At 43.1% G+C, this 22,959-nt stretch overlaps 4 non-coding genes across 4 annotated transcripts; all 4 read left to right on the forward strand.

The window, feature by feature from the left end:
- Window positions 1-17,260: 17,260 nt before the first annotated feature.
- Trnan-guu (transfer RNA asparagine (anticodon GUU)) lies at window positions 17,261-17,342 on the forward strand. The gene has a single exon. It is a non-coding gene; the product is annotated as a tRNA-Asn (tRNA).
- Window positions 17,343-18,716: 1,374 nt separating this feature from the next.
- Trnan-guu (transfer RNA asparagine (anticodon GUU)) lies at window positions 18,717-18,798 on the forward strand. The gene has a single exon. It is a non-coding gene; the product is annotated as a tRNA-Asn (tRNA).
- Window positions 18,799-20,173: 1,375 nt separating this feature from the next.
- Trnan-guu (transfer RNA asparagine (anticodon GUU)) lies at window positions 20,174-20,255 on the forward strand. Its single transcript has one exon. It is a non-coding gene; the product is annotated as a tRNA-Asn (tRNA).
- A 1,376-nt stretch (window positions 20,256-21,631) lies between these two features.
- Trnas-gcu (transfer RNA serine (anticodon GCU)) lies at window positions 21,632-21,713 on the forward strand. Its single transcript has one exon. It is a non-coding gene; the product is annotated as a tRNA-Ser (tRNA).
- Window positions 21,714-22,959: the final 1,246 nt, after the last annotated feature.

A 22,959-nucleotide genomic window follows, 5' to 3' on the forward strand; every position in this document is an offset into this window, starting at 1 on the left:
TATTCAACTGGGAAGGTTGACCGTGTCAGCCAACCTAGTTTTAAGTCAGGTAGACCGCTTTCAGAGGCTTTACTGCGGTGATTTAACCCTTTTTCTTGATTTTGGGGGAACCCTACGAAGTGACCCTCCGGAGTCAGCTAAGCCCTTTAGCAACCCTCCTTAGTGGAAAATTTCCACGAGATCACCCTAAGAAGTTGAAACAGCTCCCCCTAGAACCCTTAGCTTATTTTGACGTTTTTTGAAGCTAGTAGGAGAACCTTCCAAGTGAGATCAGAAAATTTGAAAATTTTGGAGGTACCCTCCGAAGTGACCCTCCGGAGCGTATTAAGCATCTTATTGACCCTCCTTAGTAAATTTAGGGGGACCCTCCGAAGTAACTTGGGTGATTAAGATACCCTCCTAAGTAACTTGAGTGATTGAGGTACCCTCCGAGGTAACCCTCCGGAGTGTCTTAAACCTTCTAGCGACCCTCCTTGTAAGAGACTTGAGTAAACCTTCTGTGGCAATTTGGGAAACGGAAAATATCCATTTAATTAGGATCATATTAGGATATTAGGCGTGCTTATCAGGGTCATAAGAACCCATTCTGACCCGGAAATTCGTGATCAACTTTGGATTCTATATTGGGTGTATTAGAAGTACACGAACAAGATTTTTTTTGATTGTGATTTTGGTTGAGTGGTTGCCTTGAGCTACTTAATAGGAAAGTTCGGGCAATCCGGGAACAAATAAAGGAAGACCTCGGTGGGTGTATTAAGCAAATACACACCCACTTGAGAAGAAGAATTGTTCCCTACTCTCGTGCACTTGGAGCAGTCCGAGTGTGGGAGAGCTTTTTCATAGATTTGACGAATTTTCGACCAAGAGGTTGCCTTGAGCTACTTACTAGGACAGCTCGGGCAATCGCAGGACACCCAAAAGAAGACCTCGGTGGGTGTATTAGGCAAATACACACCCACTTGAGAAGACTGTGTCCTGGGCTTCGTTCTTTCGGATCGTTCCGATTGGGGGAAGTCTTTTTCTTTAAGACTAAGTTTTATTTATCTATTTCTGAATCATCACTGCTTTTTATCGAAGATTGTTTAATTTTAACAGAGCAGTGACTTGATAAATTGTGTGGCGATAAATTGATACTGACAAAAGGTCGCTGTCACCTGTAGGATATTCTTATCTGATTATCGATTGTGTTTTGTGTGTCGATTATATCTTGTGGAAACTTAGTGATACTGTTATACTATACAACCGGGTTGAGTTAGCATTATATCAATACTGGGTAGACCCTGTGTGTAACTTTAGCTGAGTCACTAATTTAGTCGTGAAAGATCTAAGAGACATTTTGATACTGACGGAATCGAGTAGGCAGCGTTAAGTGATTCAACTAAATCTTGTTTGTGGTACGTTTGCATTGCCATCAAATTACGAATACTTTCATTTTGTACAAAACTATGCAGCGCAGGGACTCGTTAGGATCGACTACTAAAATTCCCAGGCTAAGCAAGGGAAGCACGCGGAAATTTAGAACTAGGCGTAGCCAAACCTCGTTTAGCAGCGCTTCCGACGCGTTTGCTGAAGACGAATCGACTAAAGGTCAACCTGATCTTTCAGTGATCGAAATGAGACTAAGGAGCGAGAAAAACCTTGATGGCAATCGAGGGCGGAGCGCCGAGGCCGAGCCTGCGAGCGAAACGCCGGTGGATCCCTTTGACGAAGGGGAGCGAACGCTCATTCGACCCGACTTTGAGCCAGACGAGGTCCTCGAACGGGAGGAAGCCGAGAGGACAGAAGAGACCTCGGAGCGTCCCGAGGTCGAACCTCGGGAGGAAGTGTTGTACAGGGGAATGTCCAAATCAGAGACTAAGAGCTATAAATGGAGAAAGGAACCTTCACATCTGACAAGTGCACACTCATCCTTGGCCAAACAGAGTAACAACGCGATGATGTCGAGTATGAGTCCGGGTGAAGAGCAGACGTTCTCGAAGGCCAAGAAGAGTTGGAAGTCCTTGTACGACGAACGCATGGCGTCACTACCAACTGTAGGTTTGACTTCCAGTGATGACTACCCGGAGATAACCCATCCGGATGTGAACTTCACACCGTGCCCAAGGAACGACATGAGCAGGGAGGCGTCTTCTGCCTCGCCGACCAGGCCTATGTCAGATGGGATAACGATGGGAGCATCATCAACGTTTGACAGACTGATGACGTCAATGCACAAGCAAAAGGGCGGTGCGTCATCAAGTACTAGGCTACAGCCACAGTTGACCTCGTCTTCTCTGGGGCTAACCCCGCCATTGGGGGCAGCTGGTGACATAAGTGATATGTTCGCTGGTGTGATGAATGGCCTGGATGAATTGAGGCGAGACATGACTAAGAGGATAGATCAAGTTGACGAGAGAGCTCACCATGGTCGAGAGAATTTGAAAGATGAGCTAACGCACGTGAAGTCGCAGGCGAGGTTTGATCAGGCTCAATTGATTCGTGACACCGATCAATGCCTGGCCGAGAGCCTGGCACAGGCAAACAAAGAGTCAGAGGAAAGAGAGGCTAGGATGACAAGAGAGATCGAGCGATTGTTGAATGATCATGATAATACCTACGCCCAAACGATGACTGGCCTGGAAAGGAGGTTGGACGCCAAATCTGACTTGATGATGCGGAAGCTTGACGCGATCCTGAATGGGAATAGTTGGCAGGAGCATTCCAACTCAAGGGAGCGCTCACGCCATGCGAAGGTTGGAGATGGTACGGGCAACAGTGCCAGAGCCCAGCAAGGCTCGAGAACGAACTACGAACATAGAAACAAGGAGCGGCCAAGGGCAGCCCCGCAGAGGCCTGGCTGGACGAATCCAGTACCGCCGGAGGCAGATGCCACCTTGGAGACAAGATTGCCAACCGTGCCACAAGTCAGTTCAGTACCAGATCTGACTACAGTCTCACAAGACACAACGATGTATGCCTCGATGTTTGAGCCTCTGAACAGATCTCTTGAAACATTCATCACCAAGCTCTCGAAGTCAACCGAGAGAGGAGAGAGGTCAAGAAGAACACTGAAAAAGCCGAAGTCATATAAAGACGAGTCAGACGGCTGCATTGATACTTGGATAGAGGTGATGAAGTTACACTTTGAGGAAGAGAATCTCTCCAAGAAACAAGAGTGCAGCGCGCTGACGAGCAACCTGGAGGGTACTGCATTAAATTGTGTAATGGCGAAAAGAGCCAATGAGAGAGACAGCGCTCGCAAGATATTCGACATCCTGCTGAATCGTTTCGGCTCTGGAGTACAAGGGCACCAGGCCATGGTGAAGTTCGAGAAGAGGCGTCAGAGAGATGAAGAATCAATAGATAAATTCTTGGACGACCTTGAATTGCTCAGGAGGAGGAGCAACCCGGATGAGAGAATATCCGAACGAAACTTGGCAATCGCTTCGAAGTTCATGGATGGTGTAAGGAGTGAGGAGTTGAAGACGATGTTGGCCACTCACTTCACCCTGTCGCTTGACCAGGTACCCACGCCCGACGACTTGCGTATGAAGTCACGCGAGTATTTACTGATAAAACCGAGGGCGCAAAACCGTTACAGCAATTATGGTAACTATAGCGGGACAAACACTGGTGCGAATTCCAGTTGGTACAAACCTCGCGATGACATGGACAAGAGGAGGTCGTGTGCGAATTGTGGTTCGATGGAACATCACGTTTCTGCGTGTTCTGCATACAAACAGAACATGAAGGCCATAGGCTACTTTCTCGAGGACGCTGACGCGACCGACGAGGATCATGAAGAGTACGTGAGAGGGCTCATCATGAAATATGGTCCGAGGTGTTTCTTCTGTAATTTGGAGGGACACTTCAAGTCGGATTGTACTCAATTTTGGGACGCAGTAGCGGACGCGAAACATCCCCGCCACGAAGAGGCGCTTTCGGGTGTCAAGGCCAGTCGAGCACGTCTGATGAACGAGGCTGAATCTCGGAGAAAGGAAACGACACCGAGCACCTTTGCGACCAAAAAGGTTAAGACATGGCCTGACGAGGTGGTAGCCTCGAACCTCGAAGCAGAGTCGTCTAGTCCACTCAAGGTGGATTACGGCCTGGCGGCAAGGACAGCGCTGCAGAATGTCAAACAGGACCTTGCCACGAAAGAAGTGGAGCAATGGGTAAGGTCGGAGCTGGAGAGCACAGATCTTCGGGAAAGTCTTAATGTCCTGAGTAAGACGACAAGAGCAGAAGATGAAAAAGAGCCCAAGAAACAGGGACTAAAACTGAACGTTATATCTGGCAAGACTTTCGGCATGACGAAGGCAGGGACCAAAATAATGTCTATCATCTCAGTCGCAGGGCACCAGGTGGTCAAGAACCTGAGCGAGCCATCCGAGATTACACTGGTCCACCTGGACATCTATGCCGACTACCTGAAGGAGAAGGATCCCAAACTGGACTCCAGGGCAGTGCGAGCGCTGCTCACAACGGGAGGTCCGAGGCTGATGAAAGTGGACGGACATTATATCGATGTCCATGGCCCTTACCCGATTCTGATGAACGTGGATGGCATCAATATCTACACGAAAGCTCACATAACTGATGCGAACGATCAGATTGGCCGGATATACATTGGTCAAGAGGAGCTGAAGGTCAGACGAATCGGACACAACGCGATGCTCGAACAAGATGCGGTGCATATTGGTTGCGAGGCCGATCTGGCCGCACACGTTCTGGACGTGCAAGGCAGACAACTTTCAGTAAAGGGGCTGCTAGACACGGGAGCAGTGGTTAGTGTCATGCCAGTCAAAACTTGGACCGACATGGGTTTCGAAAGATCGGATCTCATACCGACAAACATCAGGTTGGCAGCTGCCAATCAGGGAGCGATCTATGTCGCCGGACGAACCCCGATCATCTCACTGCAGCTTGGAGGAAGACATCTTTGGATGAGCTTCCTAGTAGTAGAGAATTTGGATGAATCCGACCAGTTCATCCTAGGAAGGGATTTCGTTCGCAACTTTGACGTCACGATTGATCTCAATGACGGATTGATTAGGATCAAGGATCCTGAAAGAAAGTATGAGAAAAGACCCCTTAATAAGATCTTAATTAATCAGGCCAAGGTGCCGATTTTTCTGGATCGAAAAGTTAGATTAAAACCGAACCAAGCCGTAGTAGCGACGTTTAGGATGAGGAACTTGAATGAACTCAGCAATGACAGACAGGTGTGTCTGGTACCAAATCCAAACAGTAAAAGCTCGGCTATTTTAGGAAGAAGCTTCTCACTCACTCAGAGCGGACTGTGTGTGAGTGTGTTATTGAACACAGAAGCAACAACAGTGACAATACAGAGGGGAAAGAAACTTGGCTACGCTTTGCCTCTGAACACAGACTTTCTGAGTGTGGAGAACTTGAAGAAGTTTGACGTAACTAAATGTCCATTACATGCGAACCAAGAATGTATAATGAAAAGAGTAATTGAATTGAAATCTTCTAGGAAATTGTTTTCAATGAAGTCGGAAACAGATGATGGGCTGTCTAGTTGTTCCAACTTTCCTGAGAGGCCGACGGAAGCAGAGTTAGCAGCGAATAGGCCTGTCCTACCTGAGATAGAACATCTGAAGGGTAAAATATCTGACAAGGAACTAGATTCGCTCAGGGCGGTGCTAGATCGGAACGCAGACGTTTTTTCAAAGCATAAGGCCGATATAGGTTGTTGCAATTTTGTAGAGCACGAGATTGAGATAGAAGAGGGCTCGGTACCTCATAGGGAAGGGGCGAGAAGAATGACCCCAAACAAGTCAGAAGCGTGTAGGAAAGAAATTGAAATGTTAATGGAGTACGACATGATTGAGCCGTCGAAGTCCCCATGGGCCTGTGGCGTGGTCATGGCGAAAAAGAAAGGGGGGCAACTCAGGTTTTGTTGTGATTTCCGTTATCTGAACGCAGTGACTATAAAAGACGCATACCCCATTCCCCGCATCGATGAGAGCCTATCCAAGCTGGGAGACGCTAAGTTCTTCACGACGTTGGATTTGGGCTCAGCATTCTGGCAAGTGCCACTCAGAAAGCAAGATCGAGAGAAAACAGGTTTCGCGTGTGAGCTGGGACTATTCCAGTGGAAGAGGATGCCATTCGGATTGTGCAACGCGACGGCCACATTCCAGCGACTGATGGCTCAGGCACTCACGAGCGTCACTAAGAAATACGGGAATCTCATCATGTGTTATGTCGATGATGTTGTGATTGCAACACCAACCCTAGAAGACCACATAGAGAGGTTGGAGGAGGTGTTTTCTTGCATGAAGCAGGCGGGTCTGAAATGCAAACCCTCTAAGTGTGAAATCCTCAGGGATTCCATAAAGTATTTGGGCCGCCTGGTTGACAAACATGGAGTGAGACCAGATCCTGAAGCGGTTGAAGCGGTGTTGACCTGGAAGGCACCTAAAACAGATACACAGTTGATGAGTTTTCTGGGATTCGCCAATTATTATCGTGAGTTCATCAAGGGGTATGCTGACAAAATATACCCCATGCAGAGATTGATGAGAAACAAGGGCAAAAATTTCACCTGGACTGATGAGGCACAAGTCTCATTTGAAAACATCAAACGTGAACTTTGCGAGGCACCGGTCCTCGGCATGCCAACGGAGAAGGGAATGTTCGTGCTGGACACGGATGCATCAGTGGTTGCGATATCAGGCATACTTCACCAAGAGCAGGAGTGGAACGGGAGAACGGTTCTTCGTCCGATAGCTTATGGAAGTAAAGTCCTGAGTGACACTGAGATGAAGTACGGCGCACCAAAAGCGGAGATGTTTGCTGTGATCACGTTCGTGGAAAAATACAGGGCCTACCTGGGGAGTGCTCCATTCAAGTTACGTGTGGACAATCGTGCCCTTGCCTGGCTGAAAACCTATTCGATGGATCAAAGCTACATTGGTCGTTGGATCGTGCGCTTGGATGGATACCACATGATCATAGAGCACCGTACCCGTGACAAGCACCAGAACGCAGATAGCCTCAGTAAAAAGACAGAATTTTATGAGCGCCTCGAGGAGAAGCAGGCTAACCAATCAGAGATCAAAGACGGGTTTTCCTTTCTGGACAAAGAAACCTACGATAAGCTGCCACTTACTAGGTGGTTAGACAAATCAGGACATCCTATACCTGGACACCCTGACCTTCCAGTGGAGACGGCCGCGGAGATAAAGCTTTTAGCCAGAGGCGAACCCGTTCCGTTGGACCTGCTAGTCCGATCCAACTTGGTACAGCAAGAACTGACCAGGCTGGGTATAAACAGCATCGCTTTATTGAATAAGACCGTGAACGTGGCGCCGGACGTCATGGGAAAACTCCGTGACTTGTTGGATAGGGAAGTGAATAGGCATGATCGTGAATGGATAGAGACCATGCAGAGGTTGACTGTCACCGAGAGAACGGAGAAGAGGCCAGTGTCCATTCGCAGCCGAGGCGTTGAACGGGATTGCAGGTCGATCGTCAACCAGCTGGTGACCTCGATGCCGAAAGAAGTATTGTTGAGAACTTCGTTCACTGAATATGGAACATCGAATCAAAACCAAGCTACTGAGGAAGTCAGGATCAGGTCGAAATCTAGCTTCACGAGGAGAGTGCACTTCACGGATGCAAAAGAGGAATACGAGCCAAGCCCAGATTGTTCGTCCGTGGACGAGACAATGTCCGGGGAGTCTGACACCTTCGAGCCAGTCAAGGACGTCTCCTCTGATGAGTCAGACACCTTTGAACCCGTGCAGGACGACTTGTCCGGGGAGAGGTTGACTTGACCACCTAGGGGCAGAATTTTGTCCGGGGAGTCGGGTTCAAAGCGACCGATGGACAGAGTTTTGTCCGGGGAGTCGAGAAACATCTCAGACAACTTGGAATATGATGTTGAGGAATCAGTCGACTCAAGTGGTGACTCGAGACCCCAGTCCTGGGACAACACGTCTGAAACAACTTCCAATTCCGATGTGTCAGAGATCGCAATCCACTCCTTGTTGGTAGACTGGAAGCAGCGTGGGCTGGACCGAGAAACACATCAGGATCCAGACAGGGACAGATACACCTCAGATGAAGAGGGCACTGTGGTAGATAATGCCGCAGACGAGCTCGAGCTGATAGCAGTTTCAAAACGCCCAACCAGATTGCTGCCACATGGTACGGTCGTCCGTACCAATCTGGAACCATCTGTGCAAGAAGCGACGCCTTTGAAAAAGATATGGTGTGTCAAGTTGATGGACGATGCTCATGCTCCGGAGATAATGAGTGGGCAAATGGACGTGGTGAAGACGTATTTGAAAGCCAGGTACAGGCTGTCGGATCTCCTGAGGGCTCAACGAAATGATAGAATGACGAGCAGTCTGAAAAGATGGATCGAGAATGGAGCACCTGACAAGGGAGACTTGGAAGAAGACAGCTACAAAATCCTGAAGCAGTTTTACCTGAAGAGAAAAGACTTGTTGTACCTGAATAAGGACGGAATCGTAGCCTGTAAGCGCAAGGAGGAGGACAAGGTCCTTTATAAATACAACTCAATAGTGTTACCACAGTTGTACCAGACTGAATTGCTCTTTCGCTCACATGATCAGATGGGACATCAAGGCGTGGACAAAGTGTATAACAGGATACAAAAACGATTCGAATGGCCGGGGTTGAAGAAGGCTTGTGAGAAATGGATAGCCGCATGCCTGTCTTGTCAACAGGCAAAGGATCCCAGGAAACTAAGGTTCCCCCTACAGTCAATAGAATCGTCAGGTTTCAACGAAGTGGTGCAAATTGATCATCAGAAAATCTGCATGACAGCAACGGGCTATAATCAGGTGCTGGTAATGATCGACCATTTTACGAAGTACGCGGAGGCAGCACCCTGCATGACAGCGTCGGCAGAAGAAACATGCGATCATTTGATAAACGTGTGGATAGCAAGGCATGGCTGCCCCATCACGTTCCAATCGGACAATGGCAAAGCATTCGTAGGTGATCTCACGAAAGAGTTAATGAAAAGGTCGCAGGTAGCGCAGGCCCACTCGACCACTTATCACCCGCAAACGAATGGCCTAGTCGAGAGGCAGAATCGCACACTGGTATCCATGTTGAGAGTCTACTGCTCACGCTATATGGATGACTGGGACAAGCACTTGCCGCAAGTGATGGGTGCTTACAACAGCACGGAGCATTCCACCACGGGAATAAGTCCGCATATGATGCTGACGGGTCATGAAAAAGCACTCCCGTTAACGTTCTTCTACCCTGAATATGAAGGGAAGAGGACAGCACCGCAAACGTACGTGCGGGACGTTAATAGAAGACAACAGGACCTCAATGACTTATGCAGGAGGAATACGCAACAGGCGCAGATTAGACAAAAAAGGAGGTTTGATAAAAGGACGGCCGATGCAAAAGCCTACTCAGTTGGCGACCACGTCTGGGTGTTCCAGGAAGTGGTTCCACCAAAAGGAACCAAGAAACTATTAAAGAAATGGCGTGGTCCATTTCAGATAACAGAGGTGCATCAAGGAGGTCGTTTTTATCGGCTGAGCACCGGAAGAGCGGCTCATTACGAGAACATCAAACCACACAACGCCTCGTCCGAGGATTGGTGCATCCCAGCGGACATGCAAGAGGGAGACTATTTAATAGTGGATCCTGCTTGTGAAGTGAATGAAAGGGGTACTCGCGACAAGAACGACGGGAATGAGATGGTGGACAATTGTGATCTACCACTGGATCTCGAGTTGACTGAGCGAGTAGAGGTGGACGATGAAACTCTACCCTATGCCGAAGAAGACTGGGATTGCCCGGAACAAACCGAAATTGACAAAGGAATACAGCCTGACTTTCCGCTCACTATGGAGACACGCCAAAGTAAGAGGGGGAAAAACCAGAAGAAATACAATCCGTATGGCGAGGACTTCGTTGTAGACCGGATAGTAGTGAGTGATGTCATAGACTCGCTGGTGGGGCTGGACGAAGTAGCGATGCTAGAAGAAATCGACCTTGTGAACGATATGGATCAAGATTGGATCGACGATCAATCAGAACCGGAAGTGGAGTTCGAACCAGAAGCGGAACAGACACATGAGCAAGAACTAACAAACTTGCGCGTGCTCGAATGGCTCCACGATCTGCCGACAGATCCAAAAGAGACGATCCTGACGATTCAGGACGTCGACAGAGACGGCGTCAAATACATCAGTCATGACAATACCGAGTCCAACTGGGTCGCCCCAGATGGTCCTTTACGTGTTCCACAAGCCAACCTCGGTCTCCTAGACTTTGGGCGATCGACGGGGACGTCGATGGATATTTTTGTCCGGGGAGTGGGGGTAGGACTCACCCACACCGAAAATCTCATAATAAAAAAATTGAAATCGGCAAGGGAAACCGGAGAACTAGAGACAGAGGGCGAGAATGCTAAGAAACCACCTTTTGGACGAATCTTTGAATCGTATTTTGATCTCCCGAACCACTATTCGAACAATATCGTTATAACGGACAGCGATTTCATACTCACGGAACGCACGTGCGCCATAGCGATAACTGCGGACGTAAGCTTCAAAACAGCACTAGCGGCCGACTTTAAAAGAGAGTACAAGAATATCGAGTTTTTGTGGAAACAGAGGCCGGGTGTAGGAGGAATGATAGCGTTGCCCCCTGTTGCATCACAGATACCAGGGAAATATTTGTGTTTTTTGGTTACGAAAGCTACTGATAGGCAACACGTGAATCCGGAGAGCTTGGTATTGGCCTTGACTCGACTTAGGGATTTCCTGGTTGAGAGAGGTGTGACCTCTCTCTCGTTGCCAGTTTATGATCCCAATAGGGGAAAGCTACATCCGAGAGAGTTGTATGCTCTTGTGCATGTGATATTTTCAGAGACTGACATAGAGGTTTACTTACATAAAAAATACTATCTGAGCATATGCTAAGAATTGCGCTCGGCGATAAGTGGTTTTTATTAAGTTGCTCGATAAGAATTAGAGTCAAGTTTTAGGTTAGGTTTTAGGTACAGTATTAGGGATCAGGTTTTTATATGATAGTATAGGTGTGTGATGTTTATGTGTTTATGTTATGTTATTGTTATGATATGTTTTATGTTTGTGTCATCAAGGTGACAGCGCTTATTCGTGCTACTCTGACAAAGATAAAGGTGGACGATCCACCTTGGTGCTAAATTTCAAATCAGAATTGTGAAAAGAATTTCAATGAAGAGTTTTAAAGAATTGATTGATGTTACATCCAAAAATGATGGTTCTAAGTCGCGACTTGTTTTTTAGATCTTGATTGATCAGAAATTGTTTATTGAATCCATTGAATCGAAACGACACAAGAAGACACTACACGACAGCAAGAATCCACACGATAAGAAATGGGTGACACGAACGAACTTCATGGAAAAATCGTGGGACGTGATACGACGATATGGGACACAATCCATAATGAAGGTGGGATTGAACCAACCCATCATGCGTGAGGTCCTGGAAAAAATAGTGAGCTCCATGGAGTCGGATGTTCTGACCGAGTCAGTAACAGAAGACAGTGCCGATGATCAGCATGTTGCAAAGAAATTACCTGTCAGACGAGCCAGGAAAGGGCTGAAGCGACTAAAAGGGAAGACAGGAAGTCGAGCCATGAACCCGAGAGTGGTGAAGTCAAGAGCCAACGCAGTGGTGACCTCTTTAACGAGCGCAGTTCGTTCAGGCGAGAGCGGGCAGGGAGATAGTACAACGCTGACAGGGGGAGAAAAAGAGAATCTGATACCCCCTATGCTCTTGGCAGGTCTGACCGTAACCGCCACTAGATCGAAGAAGACGGCGCGAACCCTGGCAGACACTAAGTTAGAAATGGAAGTCATCAGTCAATGTGGATCTGGAGGACTTGAAGATTATAGGCCCTCGCGAATCAACATGGCCAAGTTGAAACTGGAAGGACAACTCGACGTGGTCGAGTACAGTCGAATAACTGTGCCGGAATCGGTCCACATGGGAGATCCGGCAGGGGGTTATGTGGAGATGTTGAAAGCGAGGAACTCCGCGAGAGGGCACCTGATGGCTTGGAGTGAAAAGCGGGCCATGCAAGAATATCTGAAAGGGCTTACGGAGAACTCTAACTTCAATCGAAGAGAGTATGGCACAGTGATGTCATCAGAAGCGAACGAAATCGGATTGGAAAAACTGCTAGAAATTTCTTGGAGGGTGGCCCTCCAGAAATACTTCGATGAGACGATGAATGCACCTGCTACTGTGGCAGCATACCTGGCTCATCCTTGCGTGAGAACTGATCTGCAAATACGACTGGCTTGGTGCTTGATGGGCATCAAAAAGGCGGAGTATGAGGCAAGTAATGACTCGAAATCACGAGAACAGGAACTAGAGTTAATGGAAGCTCTACGAGCATTGATTTCGAAAGACGATTCAGCGATAGCATGGGCTAAGCGTAAGGATGCCCTTTGCTTTGTCAGGTTCGTGGTGGATCGCATCCCCACTCCTGTGTTGGGAGAATGTATAAAGATCATTCGGCAAAAGGGAGTTGATTGCGAAAGGAACTTCCTTAGGGCACTCCTAGAGCTAAATCAGGACATGCCATTGACCGTGCCAAGCAAGGAGTCGAATGATATGGAAAGCTATCGCAAGTTGGAAGAGGTGAGAAGATACTCCAACAAAGAATTGAGAGTGAGCAGAGACTTGATTGAAGCGGCCAGAGGACAAAAGGAGTTTGCAACACTAGGGAAACTGAAGTCGTTCCAATACGTGTCTGGCATACCGGGGATGGCGTATAATCCCTTCGTGAACGAAGAAGCCAGGGAAGCATACTTCGACTACGAGCAAGTGACAGTGCTCAACTTCTGGGTTGAACGGATTAAGGAAATTGGAATGTTGATGGTGGAACAACCCAAGCTTGGAATTATTTTGGAAGAACGAGTAGTCGAGCCCTCGATTCCCGAGCTAAAAGGGCAAGTGAGTTTTGATTGTGGTTCTTGGGACGGTCCCTTGAAAACCAGTCTAGTAGTGATGTGGGAACTCATGAAACCTTCCTGGTGTCCCCATCCTAACGCAGGCTTAATCTGGGACATGACCGCGGATATCATGTTAGACCGGGATGATGATGCGAGTCTACATGATCTGGCCATGATACAACACCTGCTGGCCATGAGATTGACGAAGAAGAAGAGCAACCCGTCCACGGAGCTGTCCGAGGAAGGTACATCGAGTAATTGGTTGAAGCAAGGCACATGCTTGGCTCAACACAGTGGGATGGAAGGACATGTTTGTAACCTGGGACACTGCCTGATTACGCTAAGCGAGCAGCATCGACAACTGGCACGATTGTACGGAAGATTGAGCATGTCAGATAAGAGTGCCATGGAGTTGGTCGCAGACTGCCATGGGGTGACGGACGTAAACCTGATCACAGCCTTGGGATTTTGCAGCATGACGAGTTCGATAGAATCGCTCGAGCGCTTGGAGCGTGCCCATGAGCTAGTGACGTCCCTCAGCGTGGAAATATTCCCTGGAGCATTACAGACAGAACAAAAGATTGGAGGCTGGCGAGAAGCCCTAGAGAATGAAATGAATCTGAAGGATAGTGAAGCCTATCACAGACCTACTGGTTCAAAATATATGGTGGGTTCAAGCTCAGCGCCGTATTGTAATAGCAAGTATCCTACGCACATGGTGGTGATGGATGCGAGGACGCAACAAGTGTTGGTTGGCCAACTTTTCTCTGTGCCAAAGTGCGTGAGGTTGGCCAGAATGTCAGAGAGGTCATATGACTTGTTGGCAAAGATCTTTCGGGCAGTCCCGAAGAGATCCGAAGGCGAGTTGCAAGACGTTGTGGGTGAAGAGTTCATGAGACTGAACGAAGGAAATGTGAGTGAGTTCGAGAAACAGAAAGCGAGTGGAGCGTTACCTACTGAATTCCCCACCATAGAAGAGAAAGACTACCTACATTGAATTCTGATGGAAGTGGAACCGTTGCTGGGAGCCTCAGGGTATCGGACCCGAAGGAACATAGTGAGAACCCATGGGGAGTATCCTTGCCACTGCTTGGCGCAGACGTTGTGGTACCCTAAACGCGGGAATCTGATCCTAGTCTGGGACGTGGAGGAGTTGTACTCCACGGGGTTGCCCGATCAGAATCAACAAGTGTCAATCGTGGTGGTTAGCGCCATGCTAGCAGTGAGATGGTTGGAGGCTAACGCGGACACAAGTGAGCAGGAGACGGCCGGGCCGACTCCTGAACAGTTGAGCAACGTTAAAATGAGTCGTGAGTTGGATCTTTTCAGAACCACCTGCAAGGTTCTGAGAATACCTAAAGCCATTGAAAGAATATGGTCAAGGCAAAGATTGATGCCTTGGTTCCGTGCAGTGATGACATCTTGGATGTATGAACGCGCGAAGCGTCACATGTCAAGGAATACGGAAGCCTATCAATCTTTCCAGCTAGATATAGGACCAGGAGCCTATAAACGAGCATTCTTGACGCACAGAAACGCGGTCACCACAGCGGTGAAGCGGGTAGCTGGAACGCCTTGTGTTACTGAAGATGAGAAGAAAGAGGTCTTAAGAGCTGACCTAGAACGAAACGTGAGCCTGTGTCTTCACAACAGCTTTTGCAGGAACCGGGAGCAGAAGGTGAATGTGGACTTGCTACCTTGTTGCAAACCGAGGCTGTTGGAACAGGAGGGTTGGGGCAAGGCCCGCAACTATCTGGACATGTTAGAGAAAGTTCTGGAAGACAGTGACGCTGAACATCAGGATGGAGAAATGATGGAATGAAGATGACCGAAGGAGAGAAGAGAAGGAGAAAAAACTTGATTGTCTTTGTGTGTAAAAACTTGAACAAATCAACCAAGTTTTGATTATTGAACTTGTGAAACTTTTTGTTTTGATTTAGTTTGGTCAGACCAAACTTTGAAAATTGTTGCAATTGTTAAAATTGTTGAAATTGTTGATTTTAGTTACTACTATCTATGTATGTATATAAGGAACATAGGTGAGTATATTTACCTATTTATTCACGACTGAAGTTTTTAACCTGTGTAAGACACAAATTCACTGTGTGGCGACATGGTAAGTTTGAGTAAATTCGCTCGAGAAGGGTGGGTAACTCAATAACTTTCCTAGCCACAGAGTTTCTTAGTTTTAATATTGAAAGGACCGCATAAATGACTGATTATACTTGGTGAGTGAAGTAAAGTTAATTTTAACGGGTGCGTGGCCGTGCCACGTCCCACTTTTTAATCACAAAGAGCGAAAAGAAGTTGTATAACAAGACGACGTAAGTAGTCAGAAAAGAAATTTTATCTAGGACACTCCTCATGGTGCAAATTTTGTGAAAATGTTGAAAGGCAGTGAGATGTAGTACGATGCCATTTGTGAACACGTAGTGAGTTGAAGTGGAGTAGATAAATTTCATTTTCTTATGCGATTTGTAAGATTGGTTACAGAAAACTGGATACCTACTTGACGATAACCCGGTGTTGTGCGATCAAAAGGGACATTGATGGAGACTTGTCCGGGGAGTATGTGCCATTCTGCCAGATGACACAGCATAACCTTCCCGCGACAGAAATAAAAGTGACTAAAGGCCTTATGAACAGAAAAGTGTTGCGACGGAGGGTCAGAATGTTCTAGAATTTTTATTTTTGAAATTTCGATCGGAAGAAGAACATTTCTGAGAAATAGAAAAAAGACGGCCATTTTGAATAAAAAAGACGAAAATCAGAACCACGATATAGAGTGTGAAGAACAGTTGTATCAGAGACGGAAAAACACGGAGCCTCTTATCGTGGCAAGAACACACGATAAGGACCTTGGCGACAGATATTTGTGGAGACGGAGGCTTCAGTGGGGGGAAGAGAAATACCACGGAACCCTCCCGGGACACGAAATATAGGAGATAAGAGTGTTATCTCAAGAAAATCACGGGAGCGGAGGCTTGGTCCCCCAGAGACTGTTATATGTGAAGGGACTGTGAAAACTGACTATAACAGCTGCTGTAATGTCCTAGGTCGTAATTAACACCGTTATTATTTAATATTTCAGAGCATGAGTAGATAGAAAAAGGAAAGGGTCAATCCATCTCCAATGGATTTAATATAAAACTGTCACACAAAAACATATAAAAATAGGTTGTTCGAGCCGTGTTTTTAATGACAATCACGTAGTCTGAGGATCCGAGACTCAGCTATGTGGTTGTGTTCGCATGCAAACGAAAGCTGATCAAAAGTCGTTTGACTGATGGCCTAAAAATGGTAACTTTTTACTTTGCCCTAAACAGACCAGAAAATCAACTGGCAAGGTCGAGACGGTGAAAAACGAGTAGAATTAAGGTAACTGACGCCTGCCAGTCGTTGATAGGTACTTTTTCTACGCTCCGTCGCTGTGTGATATTTGGGCGAATGTTACACAATTGCTTGGTTTAAAACTTTTCAATGTTTTGAGCAAAAAAACTCTTCTATTTGAAGCAAAGCAACTTTGCTTCAAAATTTTATTGGTTCGATTCGTCTTAGCAATTATTTAATTGTGCTCAGACAGGGTGACCGAGTGGTTAAGGCGTTGGACTGGTAACGTAACATTGTCGCCATGCGTGGGTTTGAATCCCATCTCTGTCGATTAGTTTTTGAAAACACATGAACTGAAATCTGTTAGCACAAAACTGATGTTTACCCAAGTTAGTAAACAACTAACCAAAAAAATTTACAGATCACAAATATTCAGTGAATGACATGACATGCACCTATTTTAAATTTTTCTAAACAGACTAGTCAAGCAGGCAAATTTTGAAAAATTTCAAGTTATTTCATGAAGAAAATCGGATGGACAATGTTATACGTTTTTCTATTGAAACCATTCAAGCAATGGAATTTTGAAAAACTTCAGATTACTTTGTTGGCCAAGTTTCTCCACAAAAAACAATCGTTTGTCAAGGGAAGCATTTCATTTTTCCTTAAGTTTTTATTCCGCTTTGTTTCCTAGTTTGAAAGCTTTAACAGGTTGCTTAGAAAAAATTGAAAATTTAGCGAACTGATTTGGTCTATAAAACGAATTGAACTAACCCAGTTCTATGACTAGAGTGCTGACTTATTCATTAAAATTTTTAAATATAGAAATCAGGTCTTTTTTTGATCGAACAATGGCCTGATTTAAAAAGTTTCAATGCTTTGAGCAAAAAAAACTCTTCTATTTGCTTCACAATTTTATTGGTTCAATTCGTTTAAACAATGATCGCCATTGGTTCGATTCGTTTAAACAACAATGGCAGGGTGGCCGAGTGGTTAAGGCGTTGGACTGTTAATCCAATACGGTCTCCGTGCGTGGGTTCGAATCCCCTCTCTGTCGGTAAGTTTTTAAAAAATGATGAACTGAATTCGTTAAGCATAAAAACTGATATTTACCTAATTTTGTTAATAATTCACAGAAGAATTTGTCAGGTCAAAAATTTTTAGAGAAACAATCGGCTCACAATTTTTTGAAATTCGTCTGAACAGTTAGTCAAGCAATCAAACCTTGAAAAATTTTAAGTTTGTTTATGCAGAAAATCGGATGGCCAATGTATACATTTTTCTATTGAAATCATTCCAGCAATGGAAATTTAAAAAACTTCAGGTTTTTTTGTTGGCCAAGTTTTTCCACAAAAACTATAATTTTTCAGTGGAATCAATTCAAGTTTAAATTTTCCCTAGATTTTTGTTTTGCTTCGTTTTCTAGTTTGAAAGCTCTAACAGGTAACTTAGAAAAACTTGAAATTTCAGCGAAACGAATTGGTCTATAAAACGGTTTGAACTAGTCCAGTTTTATGACTAGAGTGTTTACTTATTCATTAAAGTTTTTAAATGTAGACTTCAAGCCTCTTTTTGATCAAACAATTGCTTGGTTTAAAACTTTTCAATGTTTTGAGCAAAAAAACTCTTCTATTTGAAGCAAAGCAACTTTGCTTCAAAATTTTATTGGTTCGATTCGTCTTAGCAATTATTTAATTGTGCTCAGACAGGGTGACCGAGTGGTTAAGGCGTTGGACTGGTAACGTAACATGGTCGCCATGCGTGGGTTTGAATCCCATCTCTGTCGATTAGTTTTTGAAAACACATGAACTGAAATCTGTAAGCACAAAACTGATGTTTACCCAAGTTAGTTAACAACTAACCAAAAAATTTTACAGATCACAAATATTCAGTGAATGACATGACATGCACCTATTTTAAATTTTTCTAAACAGACTAGTCAAGCAGGCAAACTTTGAAAAATTTCAAGTTATTTCATGAAGAAAATCGGATGGACAATGTTATACGTTTTTCTATTGAAACCATTCAAGCAATGGAATTTTGAAAAACTTCAGATTACTTTGTTGGCCAAGTTTCTCCACAAAAAACAATCTTTTTTCAAGGGAAGCACTTCATTTTTCCTTAGGTTTTTATTCCGCTTAGTTTCCTAGTTTGAAAGCTTTAACAGGTTGCTTAGAAAAAAATGAAAATTTAGCGAACTGATTTGGTCTATAAAACGAATTGAACTAACCCAGTTCTATGACTAGAGTGCTGACTTATTCATTAAAATTTTTAAATATAGAAATCAGGTCTTTTTCTGATCGAACAATGGCCTGATTTAAAAAGTTTCAATGCTTTGAGCAAAAAAAACTCTTCTATTTGCTTCACAATTTTATTGGTTCAATTCGTTTAAACAATGATCGCCATTGGTTCGATTCGTTTAAACAACAATGACAGGGTGGCCGAGTGGTTAAGGCGTTGGACTGTTAATCCAATACGCTCTCCGTGCGTGGGTTCGAATCCCCTCTCTGTCGGTTAGTTTTTAAAAAATGATGAACTGAATTCGTTAAGCATAAAAACTGATATTTACCTAATTTTGTTAATAATTCACAGAAAAATTTGTCAGGTCAAAAATTTTTAGAGAAACAATCGGCTCACAATTTTTTGAAATTCGTCTGAACAGTTAGTCAAGCAATCAAACCTTGAAAAATTTTAAGTTTGTTTATGCAGAAAATCGGATGGCCAATGTATACATTTTTCTATTGAAACCATTCCAGCAATGGAAACTTAAAAAACTTCAGGTTTTTTTGTCGGCCAAGTTTTTCCACAAAAACAATAATTTTTCAGTGGAATCAATTCAAGTTTAAATTTTCCCTAGATTTTTGTTTTGCTTCGTTTTCTAGTTTGAAAGCTCTAACAGGTAACTTAGAAAAACTTGAAATTTCAGCGAAACGAATTGGTCTATAAAACGGTTTGAACTAGTCCAGTTTTATGACTAGAGTGCTTACTTATTCATTAAAGTTTTTAAATGTAGACTTCAAGCCTCTTTTTGATCAAACAATTGCTTGGTTTAAAACTTTTCAATGTTTTGAGCAAAAAAACTCTTCTATTTGAAGCAAAGCAACTTTGCTTCAAAATTTTATTGGTTCGATTCGTCTTAGCAATTATTTAATAGTGCTCAGACAGGGTGACCGAGTGGTTAAGGCGTTGGACTGGTAACGTAACATGGTCGCCATGCGTGGGTTTGAATCCCATCTCTGTCGATTAGTTTTTGAAAACACATGAACTGAAATCTGTAAGCACAAAACTGATGTTTACCCAAGTTAGTTAACAACTAACCAAAAAATTTTACAGATCACAAATATTCAGTGAATGACATGACATGCACCTATTTTAAATTTTTCTAAACAGACTAGTCAAGCAGACAAACTTTGAAAAATTTCAAGTTATTTCATGAAGAAAATCGGATGGACAATGTTATACGTTTTTCTATTGAAACCATTCAAGCAATGGAATTTTGAAAAACTTCAGATTACTTTGTTGGCCAAGTTTCTCCACAAAAAACAATCGTTTGTCAAGGGACGCACTTCATTTTTCCTTAGGTTTTTATTCCGCTTCGTTTCCTAGTTTGAAAGCTTTAGCAGGTTGCTTAGAAAAAATTGAAAATTTAGCGAACTGATTTGGTCTATAAAACGAATTGAACTAACCCAGTTCTATGACTAGAGTGCTGACTTATTCATTAAAATTTTTAAATATAGAAATCAGGTCTTTTTTTGATCAAACAATGGCCTGATTTAAAAAGTTCCAATGCTTTGAGCAAAAAAAAACTCTTCTATTTGCTTCACAATTTTATTGGATCAATTCGTTTAAACAATGATCGCGATTGGTTCGATTCGTTTAAACAACAATGACAGGGTGGCCGAGTGGTTAAGGCGTTGGACTGTTAATCCATTACGTTCTCCGTGCGTGGGTTCGAATCCCCTCTCTGTCGGTTAGTTTTTAAAAATTGATGAACTGAATTCGTTAAGCATAAAAACTGATATTTACCTAATTTTGTTAATAATTCACAGAAAAATTTGTCAGGTCAAAAATTTTTAGAGAAACAATTGGCTCACAATTTTTTGAAATTCGTCTGAACAGTTAGTCAAGCAATCAAACCTTGAAAAATTTTAAGTTTGTTTATGCAGAAAATCGGATGGCCAATGTATACATTTTTCTATTGAAACCATTCCAGCAATGGAAATTTAAAAAACTTCAGGTTTTTTTGTCGGCCAAGTTTTTCCACAAAAACAATAATTTTTCAGTGGAATCAATTCAAGTTTAAATTTTCCCTAGATTTTTGTTTTGCTTCGTTTTCTAGTTTGAAAGCTCTAACAGGTAACTTAGAAAAACTTGAAATTTCAGCGAAACGAATTGGTCTATAAAACGGTTTGAACTAGTCCAGTTTTATGACTAGAGTGTTTACTTATTCATTAAAGTTTTTAAATGTAGACTTCAAGCCTCTTTTTGATCAAACAATTGCTTGGTTTAAAACTTTTCAATGTTTTGAGCAAAAAAACTCTTCTATTTGAAGCAAAGCAACTTTGCTTCAAAATTTTATTGGTTCGATTCGTCTTAGCAATTATTTAATTGTGCTCAGACAGGGTGACCGAGTGGTTAAGGCGTTGGACTGGTAACGTAACATTGTCGCCATGCGTGGGTTTGAATCCCATCTCTGTCGATTAGTTTTTGAAAACACATGAACTGAAATCTGTAAGCACAAAACTGATGTTTACCCAAGTTAGTTAACAACTAACCAAAAAAATTTACAGATCACAAATATTCAGTGAATGACATGACCTGCACCTATTTTAAATTTTTCTAAACAGACTAGTCAAGCAGGCAAGCTTTGAAAAATTTCAAGTTATTTCGTGAAGAAAATCGGATGGACAATATTATACGTTTTTCTATTGAAACCATTCAAGCAATGGAATTTTGAAAAACTTCAGATTACTTTGTTGGCCAAGTTTCTCCACAAAAAACAATCGTTTGTCAAGGGAAGCATTTCGTTTTTCCTTAGGTTTTTATTCCGCTTCGTTTCCTAGTTTGAAAGCTTTAACAGGTTGCTTAGAAAAAAATTGAAAATTTAGCGAACTGATTTGGTCTATAAAACGAATTGAACTAACCCAGTTCTATGACTAGAGTGCTGACTTATTCATTAAAATTTTTAAATATAGAAATCAGGTCTTTTTTTGATCGAACAATGGCCTGATTTAAAAAGTTTCAATGCTTTGAGCAAAAAAAAACTCTTCTATTTGCTTCAAAACTTTATTGGTTCGATTCGTTTAAACAATGATGGCTATTGGTTCGATTCGTTGCAACAACAATGACAGGATGGCCGAGTGGTTAAGGCGTTGGACTGCTAATCCAATAAGGTGTCAGTTCGTGGGTTCGAATCCCATCTCTGTCGGTTAGTTACTAAGAAAGGATGAAGTGAATTCGTTAAGCATAAAAACTGATATTTACCTTATTTTGGTAATAATTCACAGAAAAATTTGTCAGGTCAAAAATTTTAGAGAAAAAATCGGCTCACAAATTTTTGAAATTCGTCTGAACACTAAGTCAAGCAATCAAACCTTGAAAAATATATGTTTGTTTATGAAGAAAATTGGATGGCCAATGTATATATTTTTCTGGTGAAACCATTCCGGCAATGGAATTTTGAAAAATTTCAGGTTTGTTGCTGGCCAAGTTTTTCCACAAAAAACTATAGTTTTTCAGTAGAAGCATTTCAAGTTTAAATTTTCCTTAGATTTTTGTTTCGGTTCGTTTTCTAGTTTGAATGCTCTAACAGGTTGCTTAGAAAAAATTGAAAAATTAGCGAACTGATTTGGTCTATAAAACGAATTGAACTAGCCCAGTTCTATGACTAGAGTGCTGACTTATTCATTAAATTTTTTAAATATAGAAATCAAGTCTCTTTTTGATCGAACAATGGCCTAATTTAATACGTTTCAATGTTTTGAGCAAAAAAAACTCTTCTATTTGCTTCAAAATTTTTTTGGTTCGATTCGTTTAAACAATGATGACCATTGGTTCGATTCGTTGAAACAACAATGACAAGGTGACCGAGGGGTTAAGGTAAGGCGTTGGACTGCTCATCCAATAAGGTCTTCGTGCGTGGGTTCGAATACCATCTCTGTCGGTTAGTTTTTAAAAAAATATGAACTGAATTCGTTAAGCATAAAAACTGATGTTTTTCTAATTTTGTTACTAATTGACTGAGAAATTTGTCAGAGCAAAAAATTTTAGAGAAACAATCGGCTCAAAAATTTTTGAAATTCGTCTGAACAGTTAGTCAAGCAACCAAACCTTGAAAAATTTTAAATTTTTTTATGCAGAAAATCGGCTGGCCAATGTATACATTTTTCTATTGAAACCATTCCAGCAATGGAAATTTGAAAAACTTCAGGTTTTTTTGTTGGCCAGGTTTTTCCACAAAAAACTATAGTTTTTCAATGGAATCAATTCAAGTTTAAATTTTCCTTAGATTTTTGTTTCGCTTCGTTTTCTAGTTTGAATGCTCTAACAGGTTGCTTAGAAAAACTTGAAATTTTAGCGAAACGATTTGGTCTATAAAACGGTTTGAACTAGTCCAGTTCTATGACTAGAGTGCTTATTTTGTCATTAAATTTTTTATACATAGACGAAAAGTC

This window comes from Symsagittifera roscoffensis, chromosome 6 (assembly GCF_963678635.1).
Source record: "Symsagittifera roscoffensis chromosome 6, txSymRosc1.1, whole genome shotgun sequence".
Lineage (NCBI taxonomy): Eukaryota > Metazoa > Xenacoelomorpha > Acoela > Convolutidae > Symsagittifera > Symsagittifera roscoffensis.